This window comes from Pteropus medius, unplaced genomic scaffold (assembly GCF_902729225.1).
Source record: "Pteropus medius unplaced genomic scaffold, Ma_sr-lr_union100, whole genome shotgun sequence".
Taxonomy (NCBI): Eukaryota; Metazoa; Chordata; class Mammalia; order Chiroptera; family Pteropodidae; genus Pteropus; species Pteropus medius.
Window position 1 is genome coordinate 9,643,571 of NW_024344253.1, and position 8,378 is coordinate 9,651,948.

Consider the following 8,378-nt stretch of genomic DNA (forward strand, 5'->3'; position numbering starts at 1 on the left):
ATTTTGTCTGAAAATGTCATCTTGCATAACCCACCAATATTTAAACTAAACCATTCAATTAATTCCCTTTCTTTTAACAATAATCTCTGATATCCATTAATGGATTAATTTCTTCAAACTCAAAATTAAAAACTTAAAAACATCTTTGATGTTAGCCTTTTGTCTCACTTCTATTTTTTGCCAATCTCAAAATCTCATCAAATAGTTCTTTAAAAAATATTTCTCACAATTCTTTACATTTCTTTTGACTTCACTAATTCATGAATTTTCATTTTAATCCTAGATTAATTTTAAAAAGCACCCACCTCTCTCAATCAAGCTATTCTTTAATGATTCATCTACAGTTAGCAAGCCTACTTTATCACAAATCTTATTTTTCCAGGTTATTTATCTATTGAAAATATTGAGGCATTTTTTCTTATTTGTGGAACAAAAATCTAAACTTTTAATACTGGCACTTAACTGCCCCCCCTCCCCAATATGACTTCAATTTGCTGCACCATTACACCACAGGTGCATTCATTATTTTATTTAGCTGGAATATTCACACAATGAGCATCAAGATCTATGCTTGTGAGAGATTACCTTCTGGAAAGAAGGGATGAGAATGTCAGTAAACCTACTCTCCAAAAAAGCAATAAAAGTATTGCCTTCCCCCGCCCCCGTAAAAAAAAAAAAAAAAATCCAATAAAATCTAACCATTTCAGAACTCTAGAAATGAACCAAATTCACATAATAAATTGAAAACATTTTCTCAAGATATACTGAATTTCAGTAAGAACAGCATGGACTGTGGCTTTTTAACTTAGGGCTATTCCTATCTTCCTTCATTCTCCAGCTCAGTGGCATGATAGGCATGATAGCTAGCTGACTTACAGCCAACAAAGACTCATCTCTATTGGAGCTCTGTTGAAAACCCTGTCCCAGAATACAATCTATAGTATGACAAAATGAAAAGCTTTCTGGAATATCTCCATTCTCAGATCTTTGTAAGTATTTGATTTAACTTGAGGCTCAGTTCTGGGAAAACAAAATGAAGCAAAACAAAAAATCCTATTACTGAAAACAATAGCATTTTGCTGGTAACATCACCTAAGACTAAGTGTAGTTGGGGCACACAAGAGCCTGGCCAAAAATTTAAAAGAAACCACTAAATTTTTATCTTCTCTATAGTTTTGTCTTTTCCAGAATGTCATATGAATGGAGTCATATACTATGCAGGCTCTTCAGACTGGCAACTTTCATGTAGAATTATACATTTAAGATTCATCCAGGCTTTTTCATGTCTTGACAACTCATTTATTTTTATTAGTGGATAGTATTTCATCATATGTCATGCTGCATTTTGTTTTAATTCAGTTATTGAAGGATGTCTTGGGTGTTTCCAGGTTTGGCAATTATGAATAGTTTCTATAAACACCCAGGAATAGCTTTTTGAGTGCATATACATTTTCTAATCATTTGGGTAAATATCTAGGAGTGTAATTGCTATGGTAACACTGTGTTTAGCCCTGTAAGAAACTGCCAAACTGTCTTCAAAATAACTGTGTCATTTTGCACTCCACCACCAATGAATGAGAGTTCCTGTTGCTACACATCCTCACTAGCAGATAGTATTGTCAGTTTTGTTTTGTTTTGTTTGTATTTCAGTCATTCTCACATGTGTGTAGTGGTATCTTAATATTGCCTTTATTTGCACTTCCCTAATAACAAATGATGTTGATGATCTTTCCATATGTTTACATGCTATCTTTTTTTAGTAAAGTATCTATTCAGATGTTTTTCTCATTTTTAACTAGGCTGCATGATAAAATAAAGCCTCCCTATTTCCAAATATTGACATCCAAATTCTTGCAACTCTGTTATGTTAAATGGCAAAAGGGACTTTCTAGATGTGATTAAATTAAGAATCTTGAAATGGGAAGATTAAACTGGATTATCTAATTAGGCCCAGTGTAATCACAAGGACCTTAAAAGAGAGAGAGGTAAAGAATCAGAATCAGATAAGGAGATATAATGATGTAAGCAAAAGTTGGAGTGACATGGGACCAGGGTCAAGCTCTAGAAGGTGTAGGAGGCAAGGAAAAAATTTTTTCCATAGGGCCTCAAAAGAAGTATATATTTGCTGATCATTTTGGACTTAAATCTTCCAGAATTGTAAAATAATAAATTTTTGTGTTTTAAGCCTCTGAATTCATGATAATTTTTTACAACAAAAATAAGAAACCAACACAGGTTATTTATTTTCTTATTGCTGAATTATGATTTGTTTTATATTCATTAGATATGGATTTTTAAATATTTTTCCTGATCAGTGGTTTTCTTTCTATTCTCATAACAATAGATTTTCAATTTTAATAAAAGACAACTTGTTTCATGGATCCCGATATTGGTATTGTACCAAAAACTCATTACTAAACCAAGTCACGTAGATATTTTTGCCTAAATTCATATTTTACACGTAGAAATAAATAATTGTTCCTGCACCCTTTGGTGAAAAAATTTTTCTTTTTCCTTTGAATTGCTGTTTAGTCTTTGTCAAAAATCGGTTGACTATATTTCTATGGGTTTTTATTTGGGTTTTTCCATTCTGTCCCATTGATCTATGAGTCTATTCTTTCACCAATATGATACTTTCTTGATTATCAGAGCTTTATAATAAATCTTGAAATACAGCATGAGTCCTCAAACTTTGTTCTTCAGTGTTGTGTTGGCTATGTGAAGTTCTTTGACTGTTTACATAACTTTTTAAATTAATTTGTCAACATTGACAAAGTAGCTTGCTGAGATTTTAATGAGGATTTTATTGAATTTGTATATATCAAGTTGAAAAAAAAATTGGCATCTTAACCATATTATGAACAGAATATCTCTCTACTTATTTAGATCTTCGATTTCTTTTATCAATTGTGTAGTTTAATACATACAGATCCTAGAAATATTTTGCTTAATTTATACTTGAATATTCCATTTTAGTGCTATTATAAATCGTACTTTTTAAATAAAAATTTCAATAGTTTATTTCTGGTATATAGGAAGGCTATTGATCTTTGACTATTGATCTTGTTAACTGCAAATATGCAATACTTACTAGTTCCAGGAGATTTTATATAGATTCTTTGGTGTTGTCCACAGAGACAATCATTTTATCTGTGTAGAAAGACAATTTTCTTTCTTTCTTTTCAATAATCTGTGTACATTTCATTTTTTTTTTTCTTACTGTACTAGCCAGGACTTCTGGTATGATGTTGAATTGAAATGGAGAGATGAATTACTTTGCTCTTGATCTAGAAGGAAGTGTCTTGTCTCTCACCATTAAGTGTAATAACAGCTGTAGGGGTTTTGTAGATGTTTATTACAAAGCCAAAGAAATTCCATTCTCTTACTCATTTGCTGATAATTTTTATCCTGAATTGTTGTTGGATTTTGTCAAATAATTTTGTGAGTCTATTGAGCTGACTATATGGTATAACTTCTTTTATAATGTTGATATGTTTTATTGCATTTATTGTTTTTAATGTTAAATCATCCTTGAATAGTAGGACTAAATCTCACTTGGTTGTGTAATAAATCGATAGAACAATTCCCAAGAGTATAAGATCAGTCTTACCCTTCTTTCATTCCTGACATTGATAATTTGTGTCTTTTCTCATTTTATCTTAGTTAACCTGTCTAGATGTTTCTCAATATTATTGATCTTTCCAAATAACCAGCTTTTTTCTTTGTTTGTTTTCTTTAATTTTTGTTTCCAATTTGTTGATTTTAGATTGAATTTTTATTATTTTTTTTCCTGCTTTTTGTAAGCTTAATCTGCTTTTCTTTCTCTACATTAGTAAGGTGGAGGCTTAAGTTATTGAGTTTAGATTATTTTCTAATATATGCACTTAATGCTATAAATTACCCTCAAAGTATTGCTTTTGCTGCATTTAACAATTTTTGATAACATGTGTTTTCATTTTGTTTAATCAAATTATTTTTTATTAATCTTGAGCCTTCTTTTTGACTCATGTGCTAATTAGAAGTATATTTTTAAATTTCCAAATATTTAAGAATTTTCCAGTATCTTTATGTTTTTGATTACTACTTTAATTCCTGTGGTCTGTGAATACACTTTGTAGGATTTCATTTTTTTTTTTTTAATTTATTAAGGTGTGTTTTATGTCTCAGAATATGGTCTACATTGACGAATATTTCAAGTGAGCTTGAGAAGAATGTATGTTCTGTTGTCGAACGTAGTATTTATTACATATCAACTAGTTAAAGTTGACTGATTTGTTCAGTTTGGTTCATCTATATTGTTATTGATTTTCTGCGTGCTCGATCTATCAACTACTGACAGAGCGGTGTTGGAGTCTCCAGTTAGTAGGTTTGTTTATTTTCCCTTGCAGTTCTGTCAGTTTTTGTCTCTTCTATTTTGATGTTCTGTTGTTAGGTACATATACATTAAGGATTGTTATGTTTTTTCTAAAGAATAGACTTCTTTCTTATCAGGTAATCTTCCTTTTTATCCATGAGCATTTTCCTTGTTTTTAATTAAGTATGCTTTCTATGAAATTAATATAGTTACTCTAGCTTTCTTTCAATTGGTGTTATCTTTCCCCTTCCCTTTAATTTTAATGTACCTTTGTACATTTAAAGTAGATTTCAATATAAACAATATATACCTGGGTCTTGTCTTCACAAGATGCTCATCTAAATGAAACTATGTTTACAGAATTAAAGAAAAGTATGTCAACTATGTTTCACTAAATGGAGAATTTTAAAAAAGAGATAGAAATAATAATATTTTTATTGTAATAAAAATAAAGGATAAAATAGAAATTTTGGAGCTGAACAGTCAATAACTAAAAAATGTTACTAGAAAGATTCAATAACAGATTTTAGCTGGTAGAAAAAAAACATAACTAATGAACTTGAACATAGGTTGATGGAGATAATCCAGACTGATGACCAGAAAGAACAAAAAATTAAGAAAAATAAACAGAGCTTTGTAAACATGAGGGATAACATCAAGCATGCCAACATATGAATAATGAAAAAAACTCAGAAAAATAGAGGTAAATCAGCAGAAAAAAAAATAAAGAAATAATGAACGAAATGTTCCCGTTTACTGTAAATATTTAATCTAAACATTTGAGCAGCTCAACAAACTAAAAGTAGAATAACCTCAAAAAAATCCCCACTTAGACATTTCTTAGTCAATCTAATGAAACTCAGATATGAAGAGAAAAGCTTCAAGGCATCAAGAGAAAAATGACTTATCATATATGAGAATCCTCTATAAGATCAGTAGCTGATTTATCTGAAACCACATAGGCCAAGAAGTAGTCGGAAAATATATTTAAGTTTTGAAAGAAAAACACTATTAACCAAGAATTCTATGTCTTATAAAACTATTCTTCATAAATAAAGGAGAAATTAAGACATACTCAGCAAAGTAGAGAACAACAGAATTGATTATATATATTTTTCATTATATATATATATATATATATAATAATGGTACTAATATATACAGTGGAATATTATCCAGATATAAAAAGGAAAAAACTATGAATATATGCATTATGCCATGAATGAACCTCAAAACATTTTAGTGAAAGAATGCAGTTTTGTTCTGTGAAAGAATCCAAAACATTAGAGACCAAATACTTTGATTTGTTTTATCCAGAAGACACAAAGCTATAAAGACAGCAAGTAGATAGTAGTCACCCAGAGGGAGTCCGGGAAGAAGAATAATAAATGGTACATGTATGTAAATAGTATATGTTCATTTTGGAATGATAAGATGTTCTAAAGTGGATGTATTATGTTTTCACAATAAATAATGCATTTACAAAAAATCACTAAATTGTATATTTAAAAAGAATGAATTATATAATATGAAAAATATGACTCAAAAAAGCTATTTAAATAAGGCGAAGGAGGAACTATGCTAGAAGCTGAGCATGCAAAGAGTAAAACATGATTCCCACCTTTATCAGCTCACTGCTTAGTGAGTTTAGATAGAGACAGATAACTAGAAACCCCTTCTAACCACCACCAAAAATAGAGAAAAAAATTCACCAATGGATTCCAGTGTAATTTTCTGTTTGAAATAAAGTCTAGTATCGTGGTTGCAGATTGACATGTTTGAGGAACTGAAAGTTCCTATTATTTGTCCTGTTGAAAACTATAGTATAATGTGGAAGGTAGTGAGAAGTGAAAGTCAGCTAACAATTTGGAAATACAAAGACATCTTTTCTACAGTCTATGGAATCTATTGTAAGTGCTTAAGACCGAAAACTTGCAGTAATGCGTAGAAGAAATGACAGTTCACTAAACTAAGATAATGGTTGTCCCTAAATAGAAATAGAAAATAAGTGATATTTAAAAGATACCTTTCTAAGATTTAGCATAAAGCAACTTGAAAAATACCTAAGAGTACATTTAAGGAAATTTATCATGTTCACATGCCTAAAATAATTCTGGACAAAACTATATTTGCAATAATGTTTATATTATGTTTCAAGGATAAAAATTTATACAAAAAGTGTATATATGCTGTTTTACTTTACTTTGCAATTGAGATTGCATTACAATGATGGTTAATATTGCTTGGTAGTGGAGCAGTGGGTATAAACAGTGTGTCCTCTACAGAAAAACTTATATCAATCAATGCTTAAATGCAAGCTATGTGAAATTAGAGATTTTTGTCTATTTCGTTGACTTGTGTATCTGCAACACTGAGAAAATTGCCTGTACATAGTAGGCACAAAATATATTTTTGTTGAATAAATGGATATGCACAAGGGTCAGGGGGAAAGCTCTTAAGAAGGATGCTATTTGTCAGCAGATATGTCAATGTTGAAGGAATTGTTTGAACTGAGATATCCCAAATTGAAAATACATTTCCCAGGAATTTGTAATAGTTAACCAGAAAGGGTAGTACCATTCTACCTTGGACCCAAACATAATGAACTAGACCTAAATAACTAGATATTTAAACTTTCTCCAAGAAGAAAGAAAGAGGAACTTGAGTATCTAACCAATTGAAATGTTCTTATATCATTTACAGACACTCAGTGACTCCTGTTATTGTATTAATAGTGAAGACAAATAATTTAATATGACTTTGTGAAACAATGAACATGTCCTATGAGCAAAGCACTTGGACAGCAACTTTGTCATTGTCTGAAGGAAACTAACTCATTTAGAATTTCAGGAGAGGGTGAAGTTTTCTAAATCTAACTTGCTTATGCTTATTAATAGGTTTTATGATCACAGTCTCTTGCTGATTTGTTGAGACTTGCTATGGGCTAAGAACTATCTTAATTATTCTTCTCTGTTATCTAACATAATGCCAGCAACAATTTATAGGTCTGTTGTATAGATGAGGAAATTGAGAATTTGTAGATATTAAGTGGAATTATCTAAGTTCCAGCATGACAGAGATTCTGTCTACTTTAATGCTGTGTCTTTAGTGCTACATCAGGTGCCTTATAGGCTGATTTGTGTCCCACCCTTCAAATTTATATGTTGAAGCCCTTAAATCTTAGTATCTCAGATTATGAGCATACTTGGAGATAGGGCCTTTAAAATGGTGATAAGTTAAAAATGAGGTCATAAGTGTAGGTCCTGGTCCAATTTGACTGATGTCATTTAAGAAGAGGAAATTTGGATTCAGAGAAATACCCATGGTGCATGGTGCTCTTGCACAGAAGACGACATCAGAATACACACACACACAGGAAAGGCCATATGAAAACATAGCAGGAAGATGGCCTTCTGCAAGCCACAGGAGTCTTCAGAAGAAACAAGTCTATGGCCATGCCAACCTGAACATGTCCAATCTCATCTGATCTCAGGAGCTAAGCAGGGTTGGGCCTGGTTAGTACTTGGATGGGAGATCATCTAGAAAATCCAGGTGCTATAGGCATTAAAAAAAAGAAAAGAAAAGAAAAGAAAAGAAAAGAAAAGAAAAGAAAAGAAAAGAAAAGAAAAGAAAAGAAAAAAGGAAAACAAACAAATAAACAAACCCTGCTGACACCTTGATCTTGGACATCTAATCTCCAGGAGTATGAGAAAAAGATTTCTGTTGTTTATGCAACCCAGAATATGGCAGCCCTAGAAAAATAATACAGTGGTCATAAATATATGTTGCATAAATTAAATGTGTTGTCCAATTTCACAAAATTTAGCATGTCTGTAATCAGCCTGCAGCTAGATTCTAAGTTGTCCTACTTATACCATAACCTTCTGGCTTGTAGGAGCTAATCTTTTATATTACTACAGCAGCCAGATTCTTTAAAGGAATTCTAAATTAGGCAACTCTAATTTCGATTTTTTTTGCCATAGGAATTTTTCAACAATTTATAAAAGGCTCATATATTTTTAGT

The 8,378-nt window shown here is 31.0% G+C and overlaps 1 pseudogene; it reads left to right on the plus strand.

Annotated features, from left to right (window-relative positions):
- The first annotated feature begins 7,799 nt into the window (after nucleotides 1–7,799).
- LOC120607961 (uncharacterized) lies at nucleotides 7,800–7,918 on the plus strand (annotated as a pseudogene).
- The last annotated feature ends 460 nt before the right edge of the window (nucleotides 7,919–8,378 follow it).